Genomic DNA, 14,035 nt, shown 5'->3' on the forward strand with positions numbered 1-14,035 from the left:
CACAGATTCAGTATTAATAACTGCTTCAGATTTCAGACATCCCTTTCAAGTTACCCTTATTTGCCAGAAAAGTGTTGAACAGGGTAAACAGGGCTGCCTTACATTGCTGATTTGTAATATTTGCAGCTATACTGGGGAGATCTGATTTATTATTATATGATCTATCATGAAGATATCCAGATGTCTTGGTACTATGACTGAAGAAAAATCCTAACCCTCTATCTGCAGGTGATTTAATTTTCCTAATTAATTTTACGTGGAACCCAAGCCCAAGTAAAACACGTTTCCTTTTGCAACAAACACTTGTGATCATGAATAAACCACAGAAGTGCAGTAGTGGTGCCTGAGCTTCACACTGATGTGCAACCAACAAAAGTGGAAGCTCCCCTTGGCACTGGTGGTGTCCATTGTTACTGAATATAATAATGGCATCCATTAGCATGTCTAGTGCTGGCAGTAAAACCTAGCTAAAGAAGGGCATGACACCCTGCATTCTAGTCTTGTTGAATAGTTTTAGTAGTACTAAGACTAGCTCTGGTGCAGTTGCTGAGAATATATTTAGGCTCACCAATATTATGTTACTAGCATTAAGATATATAAAATGTTTTGTTAAATATATGGTTGGGTAAGTGGGTAAAAGAGTGCCTAAGGAAAGGGCTATAAAGGTGGTCTTACACTGTGACACCCTTTCGGGGAGTTTTAACAAAAAGCTTCAAGTTTAATTCTGATTTCTACTTTTTTTTTTTTTTTTCTTTTTCCCTTCAGTGTTTACACATTCCGGTCTTTGTATTTTTCTTTTTTTTCAGTCATTGGATTTAATCCTGAGATCCACGTGACTCAATAATGCTTCTCACCCTGCCTTCACCCTGCTGGGGGGTTCAGCACTACCAAGGATGTGCCAATGAGGATACTGTTGGCTATCCTGCCAGAAACCACATTAGTTCCTGCTAAAATAGCTTTATGTTTTATGTTCCAGGGGGCCAACCCACCAGAGGAAATAATTTTGTTTAACGAAGGTGGAGAGGCTTTGCCCTTGTGTAATCTCAGATACAGAGAAAGAAATGTGTGTTCAATGTTATCTACACATGAAAAAAAAGGGAGAATAGAGGAGGAAAGTAAAATGGAAGAGGGGGGCATAGAAAAAAGATTAACCAACAATCATAATCTGAGAAAGAGCTTGCTTGCCAAATGTGTGTCTGAAAGTACTTGGATGGGTGCCCAGGACCCCAAGTTCTTGACAACAGCTGGAGTGTTCCCATACCTGTATCAATAGCTGATTAAATGAGAAGAGAACCTGTTTTGCAGCCTAAAACAAGGTTATTCAAAACCTGCAAACTAATTTTACTTATTCTTAAATTTTGTCATTACACATTGGGATTCAGGAGTGCGCCTTCCAAAGTTTTAGTGCTCTCAGTCTCAGGGAATAGGCGGAATCTGTATCCTCTGGCTACTGCAAGGAACTGCCACCCTGCCTGCATGCTGTCCAAAGTGGCATTGGCTTTCCCTTCTCTTGACACTGCCACAAGCAAGCCCTTCAGAAAGCTGATTTTCACTCAGCTCTCATCCGTTCTCCATTATTACTTAATAAATTATTGGGATTTTGCTTCATTGGCTTCTGGGATTTTTCCCGGGGTACCACCAGAAAAGCATGGAAAAGACACAGTGAGTTCAACTTTAAACCATGACTCTAACATATGTGTACCTTGCATTGCAGTTCCTTGTCCTCATATCCTCACATTCCACCCCCATGTTACTGGTACTTCCAACTACCCAGAATTTCAAGGAACGGTGGGATAGATCTGCCTGAGTTCCATCTTAGATCTTGGTAGCGGGCCAAAGGCATAGGCTTGGGAGTCTTATTTTGGTCATCTTTATGGTTCAGTCTTCTGACCTAGTAGATTTGTGGTGAGGGAAAGATCCCATCACACCTGTACCTCAAGTGTCTCCTGTTACAACTCTTCTTCAGGCCTTCTGGCTGGAGTTCTGTCTGTCTGCAGTGTTCCAAACACTGCAGGCAGCATCTTGACTCAGACAGCCCATATCTTGTGACAGAGCTCACATGCCGCTGCTGCAGGGTTATCTGCCTCCCTATGCCGACAGAGTTCGTTCTCCCATCACCATACGCAATGAAGTCTTGCTTCTGATTCACAAAAGAAGTCTGAGTTAACTCAGGCAACACTATCAGTGTTTCTGAAACAAAGATATTCCGCAAGTTGACTAGAGATTTAGGCCTTTTATAAGGCTTTTTCCTCAGGAAAATAGGATCTCCCTTCACTGCCATAGGAGGTTCCAGCAGCCATAGGCACTGAGGCTCACCTTGGAGCTTCTTTGGACAGTTCAGCTCCATTGCCCACATTCAAAAAGGTTGTGCCCTATTCCAGGTTTAATGGGAGCTTAGCAGCAATAAATTTCAATGCAGTACCTTGTAAAAAAAGAGAGATGGAAAGCACACTGCCCAAAGGCCAGGTGTAGATGCATGTATAGCAACTGATGAACTTAATTTTTAGAAAATATGAATCTCCATTGTGGCCGCCTTCTGTAGTGACCTTTTTGCATCACAGATTGTTTGGCAACAAAATCATCTCATGTTTCAGTTTCTAACATTCTCTGTGTGTACTTCCTTTTTCCATTGTTACAGAATACAAGTTGGCAGATTTTTCTTAAAATAGTCTAATGATATATTGTCTTTCTTTTGAGTAATAACAGTAAATTTGAGATCAAGCAATCTCTATAAAAGGCTCAGAATGTTCCTTGCATCTCCATAGTGTTTTGGGGTTTTTTCCTGAATTTCACTTGCATTGTAATTCCAATTTGCTTCATTTTTAGACTCTGAAACTCAAGAATTCACTGGTCTCAGGCAAGACCATAAATTAACAAACGTATATAATTTTGTAGCAGTTGCAATTTTTTTTTGCCAATTTACTAATTTTTCTAGAAAACTGACGTGCTTATTAAACAACAGAGGTTCCAGTGTAGACAGAGCTTCCTAATCCCTCTCAAACTGTCAAGGAATGCTGGTATAAAGGGAAAATGTATCTGCTTACAAGGACTTGGCAGTATTTTGAGATAAAGATCTCTTGATTTGATTCTTTCTGTCAGACAGAGAAGCAAAGTTCTCTTGCACATTCAGAGCTTGGAGCAAACCACTGATGGGAATTTAAAAGAAGACAAGGTATCCATGCCACAGCAAACGGAAAGGCTGGCAACCCTGTGCTACCAGTTCTGGAAGAGTGAAATGTTACTGGAAAACCCTGCAAACATTAGTCATGTAAACAGATCTTTATACATAGCCACTGGATGGCCTTGGGAAGGTTTATGCCACCTGCCAGTTCCTGAGAGACTCCAGCTGGGAATCAAACAGCATTGGTCACTTGGCCAGGAAAATGGGATCAGGTCAGGTAGTCTGTTTGGTGGGCACCCTGATCTCTGCAGGAATCCCACAGGTCAAGAGGAGGTTGTAGTTGTCATTCGGGCTTTGCTTAGTTGTTTTGGCTTCTGTTTCCAACCAACTTGGCCCATCCTCTTCTCACACAATTCCTCTGTTGCTCTATTGATTCTACTTCCATTGCATGGATTCCCTTTAAAAGGTCCAGCTGTTGGCATTTCTGGTGCTTTTCTGTGGTTTGTCTGATTGTAGTACCTATTTCCATGCGTAGTCCTACTTTAGTCCTACTTCAGCTCTTTGGCTTTTCTTTTCTAGCTTGGTCCCAAGCACAGTGTTCCCCTGCAGGGTTCTCTCCTCCTGCTGACAGGAAAATGTGGACTAAAGAGTTGTACAGAGTATGAAGGATTTGGAGGTTCTGGGAGATGCCACAGGAGCTGTGCAAAGAGAGGTGTTTTGCTCACCGGCGTACACTGATGCATGATGACACATCAGAGGTGGTAGTCACAAGCAAAAGAAAAAATGTAAATGTCCTACACTTGAGGTGATGCAGCAAGTGCATGGTTTGGGGTGATGGTGCAGAATGTGCTTGGACAGTACAGGAGAGACTGAACTTGCTGCTGTGCTGTCCCAGAAAACTGACAACGCTGTTCTGGGTTTTGTGCCAGTGCCTCACAGGTTGAGCTAGCTCTCTGTGGAAAACACAACTTGAAATCTCACACACCTAAAAGCTCCTGTTGCGGTAAGCTTTTCTGTTTGCACATCCTGGTTCAGAACTGGAACCTCTTCTAGGAAAATACCCAGGGAGGTAAACAACCAGCCTTAGGAAAACTTAATGGCTACTTCCTGTTGGCAGAAGCCAGCTCTTCTTTGGAGCAGTGCCAGCGTTTGAAAGGGAAAATCTTTTCTTACTTCTTAGACCTTCCCCAGGCTTTGAAATTCTTGCAGAAGTCCGGAGCCCCTGAGAGTCCTGGAAGCTTTCTGGTTTTGTAATTTTTAATTTATTTCCTTATATTCTTCCATCTGGTGGTCTTTTATATGCAGAACCCTGTTCTCCAGCTGTCACGTGACCCCATATGAGAAGAGGAAATTATCAGGAAATGTCAAGTTAGGAATCAGTTCTGTTTCAGCATATATTCAGCAGGACTCAAAACGTGGGGGCTGTTGTCAGAATCATCCATCTCCTGCCTCCTACATTTTTGATTTGCTGACTCCTCAGAGGGTACAGGGTAGCAGCTGGTGTTCAGAGAGGGACAAGCCTCACTGATTCGCTCTGTTAGCACTGACTAATGATAACTCTTATGTAAACAGGCAGGAACAGCTAAAGCCCTTAATCTACCAATTAAATAGATCCTATACTAGTAGTTGGATGTGGAAAATAAGTGCTTTAAGGTGATTAATTAAAAGTGCAGGTCAGATCTTTCAACTTAGTAGAGTCTTCGATATAATAGATAACCCAAGATGAAATAAATAGTTGCTTAACTCACTGTCACATGAACGAATCCATTGTTAGTGTAAGGGCTTCCTTCATTTTAGCCAGTAACATTTTAAGCATTTGCTTTTGTTATGCAGAAGCAATGAAATCTATTTTTTGTCCTTAGCATAGAGTTCGTCATATTGCAATTAGTATTAGCAGCTGATACATCATACACTTTAACCATGTGCTTGAAATTTATTCTGCAATGTTTATATACTGTTCATTTTATATTATTGCTTGAAGCAGAGCTTCATGAACAGCAACATGTACCCTATATTTACTCCAGAAACACTAATAAAAATATCGAATTAAATACAGAAGTGTCACTACCTAGATTGTATATAAATGATTCTGTGAAATATGCAGGGTGTGTTATTTATGTATTATTTTCATTGGTTGCTTCTTCAATATTATGAATGAGGAAACTGCTAAGCACTGACATAGTGAACACATGAAATTAACAGTAGTCTGGGACTTAGTGCAACTGTAACCGACAGTGAGTAGATGTGATACAGAGGAATCTCAGGAACAAAGGAGTACAGTGAAAAACATTGGTGTAGATGCTTTTGAAGGTCTTTCTTGCCAGAAGGGATACTGTGAATCTTGGAAAATATGGCTCCAATTTTTTTCCAAATCCATTCTGTTCCTGTCAGCTCTTGCAGAGATTTTAGATGATCAAAAAGCATATAGAAATAATTTCCTAAGTTTGTTTCTTAGAATTCTTTTTTTCTTCTTTTGGTAACATGATCTGCTGTGCCTGCCTGGTGAGGACTCTGGAGGAAAGCATCAAGCATGGCTGTACTCTCTCGCAACTCTTATTTGAGCTTGTACTGTGTATTGGGCAATAGTTTGCAAAAGAAAAGGGCTAAATTTATCTAAATAAGGGTATTTTAAGCACAACCTACATAATTCAGCTTTACAGACCTCATGCATTATTATTTTTTCCCTTTAGTAGACAATTACATGTATAGAGTAGTGGAGGGTTCCCCAATCACCATTTCCCCTTCTTACAGATTAAAACACTACATTGGAAACCTTACATATTCAGACATTAACTAAAAATTTTTTTCACAAAAAAAAATTATTATAAATAAAGTTGTTGCGGCTAGTCAGTTGGTTAATTTGCATTGCTTCGATGATGATTTACTTTGATGAATTCTGTTTCCAAACCTTAAATAGCAAGAGGCAAAGCCACTTTGCACGACATTTTCTTCTTAGCACAAATATCCACTGAGGTTTTTTTCTTTTTGGTCTTTAATCAAGCTGACAAGCTAAAACACTTCATTGCTTTAATTTAGAATAATTGATGATAATGATGAAACCATCGCTTTCATAGAGAAAAAATATTGCCCATTACGATGGGCTTTCTTTGCTCCAAAGTGCAGCGGTGAAGTTTGCCTGTGGATGCAAGACGTGGATGAAGAAGATGAAGATGCAAGGCTGCGGGAGATACTTTGACCCTGTGCCGGACACCTCCAGCCCCACCGGCGGCTCCGCGGACGCCCCGAACTGGTCCCGCAGCGCCGGGCGCGGCGGCGCTCGGGGGACACCTGGCGGTGGCCGCGCCGCAGTGCACCCGGGCCCTCCCCGGCCAGCCCCCGGGCGCCCCTCGGAGCGGCGTGAGGAACCGCCGCTGCTCCTTCCGAACGAGAGCTCAGCGAGCACCGAGCTTTGTGTCCCAGCAAAGCTTTAAGGCAGCCCTAAAACTCTGTGCTGTGCGATTCTGTCTCAGAGAGAAAGGGCAGGCATGCACACGTCCTTGGGAAAAGGACAGCACTTGTTGCTGTTGCTTATGAAGAGGTACACCAATGTCATTTACTGATGAAATAAGCTCTGCAGAGCACGGTGTTAAAACGTGTAGGGAATGTGGGCAGTAGTCCGAGTTAACAGTTCCTGAAAACACCTGGACAGGCAGATGTGGGTGTGTGAATGAGACAACCAGGCCTCTTCATCCTTCCTATGAACGGCTGGTTTGCTCTGAGGAGATTGTTTGGGGCTTTTCCTATAGCGTTCATCACAGTATTATGTGGCTACTTCACTAACTTTGTTTTCTCTCAAGAGCAGAGGGAGGAGGATTCTATAATATCCATTTCTTTGTAAGGGAAATGAGATGTAGGAAGTTCATCTAGTATTGATTGCCTGCTTCTGAGATAGAATTATAGAATTGTTTATGTTGGAAAAGATCTGTAAGATAATTGAGTCCAACCATTCCTCCAGTACTGCTAAACCACCAAACCATGTCCCCAGGTGCCACATCCACACATCTTTTAAATCTCCCAAGGTGATGATGACTCTATCCACGGCAGCCTCATCCAATGCTTGTCAACTCTTTCCATGCAGAAATGTTCCCTAATAACCAATTTAAGCCTGTCCTGGTGAAACCGGAGATTTTTTTCCCTCCGGTTCTGTCACTTGTTACTTGAAAGAAGAGACTGGGCGCCTAGAGAATGCTTTCTCAGACCATTTGGCATTGCACATAATTTAGTTATGCTCAAATCACAGCTCTCACTGCCCTCAGCTGTAGTTATAAATGCTTGAGACTTCTCTATTCAGACTCTGGGCCTCAGTTTGTTATTCAGGGGGAAAAAAAGAAAACATATCTGAAGTATTATGGCATAACTGAATTGTGAACTTTATACTGCCAACTGGGCAGGATGCCAATTAGAAATATTTGATGCTTTAATGATAGACAGTCCATTCTCTTCCTGTAACTTCCTGCTTGGATTTCTGCCCAAGTCGAGGGAACTTGGTGACCTGAGACCTAGTGCCTCATGTCACTCCTCAGTATTTGACTGTGAGGCTGCTCCGAGGCAATTTTGCTGTGTCTGTAGTCCAAGTGGAATGGATCAGTGCCTTTGGTTGCAATGCAAGATGTAACCAAAAGTATGTATTCTACTACCATCTCTTAAAGCCAGGTGGGGCAGTGTTCTTTATCTCTTCCATCCTCCCTCCAGGGGGATATCTTCTGTTAAGGGGCCACTGAGTCTCACTGCATGACTGATAAAATTACATCATCCCACCCAGGGGGAGGACCCAAGCATTCCTACCTGGCTAAAAATCTGAGTTTCAGAGCACCAGAGCAGCTGGTTTTCTACTGCATTCCCAGAGGAAGACCAGACCCATCTACACCACCACTGTATCTTCAGAGGAAAACGACACCCTTCTACAGGATCATTGCTTCAACAGAACTACATCTGTCACTCCAGGAGGACTGCAGCCACGACTTTAATTGGACTGCTACCAACACCCTGACTAACCAGGGGTCAGGTTGTATTCTGACTCTGTCAGTGGGTTGTTTTGTTTGTTTGTTTGTTTGTTTGTTTTCTTTTGTACTACTGCATTTTTATTTTAATTTTACTAGTAAAGGACTGTTATTCCTATTCCCATACCTTTGCCTGAGAGCCTCTTCCTTTCAAAATTATAATAATTCAGAGGAAGGGGTTTACATTCCCCATTCCAAGGGAGGCCCCTGCCTTCCTTAGCAGACACCTGTCTTTCCAAATAAAGACAATCAGATCTTCAGCAACTCTTATTTTAGGCATAGGATCTGTCCACTTGCTATATAGAGCCCCATTCACATCTTTTTCCATAGGTAGCTTCCAGACAATTTAAACTGTTCCTATGTTGATTGTGATGTAGGAGACCATATGTTAACTAAGCATCAGCCATTTTCCTCATGGGTGAAGGAAAATCAAGTAGAGGTAGTTTGCACTAAAGGATTAAAATGCTTCTGGTTAGTACAGTAGATGCCATGCATTTCTGAAATTGTACTGAAACATACCTGTAATCAAAAATTTGTACCTGTTGACCATGTGTAAATTTGCATAGCGCACCACAGTGATGTTCCTTCCAGCTCCCTTTGCAAACATGCAATAGTTTTGTAGCCTTTTATCCACTATAACGTAGTCTTAGGTGGGTATTTTGAGCCCAGAGTGTATGGTTCTGTGACCCCTTCTTGACCCTTTGCCACTGAAGAAATCTTCCTTGAGTTGTGAAGCTAACATTGCTCACTGTGTCATGCTAAGGAGGACACTACCTTGTCCTCACCTGCAACAAAGTATATTTAGGAAAAGAGATGGCCATTTGTAAACTATGCTATTATTTCTTCTGCTGCTGAGTTAGGGCTGGGCTTTGTTTCCAAACATTGTGTTTCATAGCCAACAAGGGATCTTGGATCAGTTTGTCTCAATCTTCCTTGTCACTGAGTTATACTTTTAGGCTGTGTAACACCATGTTATACATGAGTTATATATATGAGTTCCATGACTTAGCTGTACATACTTTTAACGGTAACTGGCTGACATCCAGTTCTTATGAGAGACTGCAACAAAAATTACCAACACATCCTCCCCTCATCGATGGACGTTTTGTAGACTTGCACTTACAGCCAAGCGAATGAGCCCAGGTAACTCAGCCTCCCCTAACTCAGTTTCAGGAGACTGGGATCAGGGGGCCGATCCTGCCCTAGACACAAACGAGGAACCCGCTGGGTGCCAGCTGCAAGTAGTTAGCACGTCGGTCCGCAGCGCAGGGATGTCTTTGCGGAGGATGGGTGCCCGCGGTACGTGTGTTGCCAGAGCACTGCTCCGCCCGCCGGGGCACGTCCACCCGGGCTGTGCCACCGGCGGGGCTGCCCCGCGCAGCCGCCGCCCCCGGGATCCGTGCCTGACCCACCGGGCACGGCCGGCGGCCGCCAGCCGCGGCAGCTACGGCCCGCGGCCGGGTACCGCGGGAGCGCCCGGCGGACTCGGGCCCAGGCGGTTACCACAGGTCGCCGGGGCTGCCCTTCGCGTTCCGGCCCTGCAGGCCCGGCCGCGTGGAAAGCCGATCCCGGCAGGGCCGTCCCGAGTGCCGCTCGCTCTCAGACCGTTGCGGGGTCGGGCCGAGCCGGGCCACGCCGCCGGCAGCCACGGGAACCGCCGGGCTCGGCCGGGCCCGGCGGGGCTGCGGGCGGTGTGTGCACGGCGGGAGGGACCGAGCGGGTCAGCGCGGCGCGGAGGGCGGGGATAACCCCGTGGTGGCCGTCACGTGGAGCAGATGAAAGGGAAGCGGCTTGGCAGGGCGGAGAGGAGCCGGGGCGAGGGAAGGGGAGCGCGGCAGCGAGGAGCGGGGCGCAGCGCGGCGGGAGGGCCGCTGCCATGGGACGCTGACCGGCCCGGGACCCCGGCCCCGGAGCTGGAGCCGCTCGGGAGAGATGCGCGGCGGCGGGGCGCCGCTTCCTCCCGCCGCGCGATGAGGGGCTGCGGGGCCGGCGCGGGGCTGCCCGCGCCGCCGCTGCCGCCGCCTCTGCTGCTGCTCGGGGTGCTGCTGGCCGCGGCGCCGGGCGCGGCGCTGGGCAAGGAGACGGCGTTTGTGGAGGTTGTGCTCTTCGAGTCCAGCCCCAGCGGCGACTACACCACCTACACCACGGGGCTGCAGGGCCGCTTCTCCCGCGCGGGGGCCACGCTGAGCGCCGAAGGCGAGATCGTGCAGGTGAGCGCGGCCGGGGGGCGCCGCCTGCCCCAAGATGGCTCCGCGGGCCCGGCACCTGCGGCACAAAGCGGGGCCGGGCCCGCCGCCCCACGTGCGCCGCGCGGCCCGGGGACGCGGTGACAGATGCGCGCCCGCGCACAAAGGCCCAGCGCCGGCCTCACCTCGCCGGGCCGCCTCGCTTTGACAGCCGGGCGCGCGGCGCGGGCTCTGCGCGGCGGGAGCGGGCGGAGCCGAGGGCCGCCTCACACGCGCGGCGGGCTCCGCTCCGCTCGCCCCTCCGCCGGGCGCGGGGCCGGCGGGCGGGCGGAGGCGGGGCCCCGCCGGGCGGCCCCTGCCGGTCCCGGAGCTGCCGGCGGTGCGCGGCCGAAGCCGTGAGGGGCTGCTCCGCTCTGGGGGCGGCCGGGCCGCGGAGGGGGCCCGGACTGAAAGCGCCGCGGCAGTAATGGGGTGCTGCCCTCGGGCTGTGCCGGTCGTTGCCCGCTCCGCGCCCGGCGGCGCACGGGGCTGCACGGAGCTGGTGCTGCTGCGCTGGGGGTCCCTCGGAGCCCGGCTTCCACCGCGTCGCACTCGGTGTGTGAGCACACACGTTCTTACAGAGCTGTGCTTGACTTGCTCGCCAGCGAAATGGTTCTTGGCTTTGACTGAACGCAACTGTCCTTTACTCTTATTGAAACTCTTGAAGTGCTTATCTAATTCCTTTGTAGTCGCTTGTAATTGCTGACTTTGTTTTTTTGCCCCTTTGGCTAAGTAGAGAAAAATTACTTGAATGGTGTTTTAGTAAGTTTGACTGTTAAGCAAGTGCCAATAGCAATCTTAATTTCTCGTTAACAGCTGTGGGGTTGGTTTGTTTGCGTTCCATATATGTATGCATATGTACACATATATACACGCGTAAATATACACACAAACTTTAAAAGAATCTAACTGGTAGCATGTAGGTTCTAAAAACAACTCTTAAAGCTCTACAAACACATTACCATCAAACTACTTTTTTTTTTAAAAAAAAGTAGAGGATATTGGTTATGAATGCTCGATATCTTGAAACAGTTTCAGCTGGGATGATTTCTTATGAAAGCTCTCTTGAAGGCAGAAGAATTGTGAGGACAAATTGCTGATGTAAGGTAATTTTTCAGAGAAAAGAGGGATGGACCAATTAGGTTATAATTATGACATTTAGAAGAGGTGGTGCTAGTAAGGGCTGGAACCGACATGGATATTTTTTAACCTTTTAGTGCTTTTTCATTTTAAGACTTAAAAGTGTCTTTGGGGCCAGCAGGAGACTTCAAAGGTTCCTTTTGTGTCAAGTGTTAGTATTAAGAACAGAACATAGGCCATTTACTTGAGGCCATGCTTTCTTGGTGACTGTAAGTAAAAGAGGAGAAAAAATAAACAGTTCTGTTAAGACTCAGATTTGCACAACTTGAAACGAGTGTATTTTGCAGGCCTTATTGTTTGTAGCATCACCTGTCTGCTTCCTCTTCGTGCCTGAATAGACAGCACCCCAAATAGGAAAGACTATAGCAAAAGCTACATGATGTGGCAAATCTTTTACAGTCATTTATCACTCAAAAATTGATTTGCTTATTCATCTGGATGCATGCTAGATAACATATATCATGGACAGGTTTGGTTGTTGGGTTTTTTTTGTTTTGTTTTGTTTCATGAGCTGTGTGTGCTGCTGTTTTTTTCAGAGGAGAGAACCTGGCAGATACTGTTCAGAGCAGTTAGACTGAATGCTATCACTTGTTTAAGCTGTTGACTGTTTTAGATTGCATATAACATTTCTTGTCATCATCCTGCTTCCTCTATCATCCTGAAAGAGAGTTTATCAGAGCCAAAATTGATAAAGATTTTTCACAGCATTGTCTTGCCTCCCTTTATTCAGCTAGGCTGTGTTTTTGTAGAACATTTTGTCTGCTGTTCTGGGTCATCATTTAAAGTTCACTGTGAGGTTTAGAAAATGTTCATGAAGTTGTTGCCCCTCAGAACTTGTTCAGCAGCAGCTAGCTGTACATCAGTCAGTGAAGCAAGCTCTTCTTGGCCCCAGCCCCTTTGTCAGTGCACACAGCTCTTTCAAGAATAAGATGCATTTTTCTTTAAGATGAAATATTAGAAATTCTTGAAAATCAGGCACACATTAAAGAATGGATCAAAGGAATTGTGGTTTTGGGACTACACAAAGGCTTACTTTTGTTTATGTTAATAGCATCAATTACTCATTGGTCTTGGAAGTCTGAACAAAAAAACCCCAACCTTAAGAAACAATGCACTTTCAGCTTTTGATAGGTCATACATCCACTCCTGAACTGGTTATTGGTCAGATTCCTATCCAGTAGTGGTGTGCTATTATATTGTTTCTCAAGTTATTGTGAATGAATCTTATTAGGGTCAAGTGTCTCCCCAGAATAACTCTTCAGAGAGATGAAATGTTCATATGTCTCCTTTCATGTGGCCACAGTTTGTATTCAGCAAATTCAGCCTTATGTTGCTGTGTCAGCTGGTCCTTAAACTGCTCGAAAGTCTAAACCATTTTGGTGGTATCTGGCATACTGGAATATCCCGTGTTTCTTGGGGCAGTATACTGGCCATTGATATGGTTGAGAGATTGGAAGTTGCAGATGTTTGGTTAGAGAGTGACTGTGAAAACCAGACTTTGTTGAAACCTCTAAAATGATACATTGCTTTAAAACAAATTATGACTGGAGAACTCCCTATGGTTGAAACTTCTCGTACCATTCAGGGCAAAAGTTCAGTTGTAGTTTTGTCTCCAGCTCAGTGTTACATGGCCACAGACTGACAGTGCTTGGACAGTACAAATCACTGATTTGACTAGCAGTGGCTTTATAGCTCACAGTGAGATTGCGTATCTTAATCTACTTGCAGCTGGTGAGATCCTGTTCCTGTTGCTTGTTCAGCTTGATAGCTAAGGTGTGGGGCATCTAATGTCATGTTTCTTATAAAGCTGTGGTTGTGATGGGACTGCTCAGGTGAGGCGCTTGGGAAGGAGGATCGAATTTAATACCTGTGATGTGTCAAAAAACTTTAAATGATGCGCATTCATCTCTGTCAGTTTTCTCTCTATCTTACTTTCTTTGTACTCCTCCCTTAAAGGTACTGCTGATACAGTAATGTGGGTGGATTACTGATAATACAATTTTGGAGAGAAGCAGCGTGGAGGAGGTATTTGAGGATATTATGCATGGTTTCTCTTGTGCAACAAAAGTTTGTGTTTTGGTTGGTTTGTTTCTGCTTGGAAGCCTCAGCAGGGAAATGATGAACTTTATGTAGCCATTGAACTGGAGCAGTGTGTAGATGATGTAACAATCTCCATTGGATATATTTTTTTGTGCTTGAAAGGTAACATTCTGGGGAGAACAAGCATAACTCAGTGCTTTGAGCTCCAGGAAGAAAACAGAAGTGGGACACTTCCCTACTTCTTGCATGACGCTTCCTAGTAGCAAATTATTGCCCATCTTTCTCTTGTAGAAAGTCAGAGGCTTCAGACTGGACTGCGAGACAGTGCCTGTGTGTTCCTTCCTTCCACCTCCCACCCCTTACCTCAATGCCTTTGAATCTTTCCTCTGTTTTCCTAAAATGCAGAAGTTACTAAATGTTGCCACCTGTGCTCTGAAGCATTGGCAGTTTTTAATGGTGTTGAAAGGAGTGACTTGAAATAACTGTGCCGGTACATAAGATGTCTAGCT

At 45.6% G+C, this 14,035-nt stretch overlaps 1 protein-coding gene across 3 annotated transcripts in view; it reads left to right on the top strand.

Moving 5' to 3' along the window:
• Nucleotides 1-10,183: 10,183 nt before the first annotated feature.
• Nucleotides 10,184-14,035, top strand: part of ZNRF3 (zinc and ring finger 3) — a 64,623-nt gene continuing 60,771 nt past the window's right edge. For 2 of the 3 annotated variants that reach the window (XM_040080557.2, XM_040080558.2), the window contains exon 1: nt 10,208-10,331. The gene's annotated coding sequence lies outside the window, so the exon portion shown is untranslated. Of the gene's footprint in view, nt 10,332-14,035 lie in introns of all 3 variants that reach the window. The other variant, XM_040080556.2, reaches the window with a different exon arrangement.

This window comes from Hirundo rustica, chromosome 17 (genome assembly GCF_015227805.2).
Source record: "Hirundo rustica isolate bHirRus1 chromosome 17, bHirRus1.pri.v3, whole genome shotgun sequence".
In the NCBI taxonomy this organism is placed as follows: Eukaryota; Metazoa; Chordata; class Aves; order Passeriformes; family Hirundinidae; genus Hirundo; species Hirundo rustica.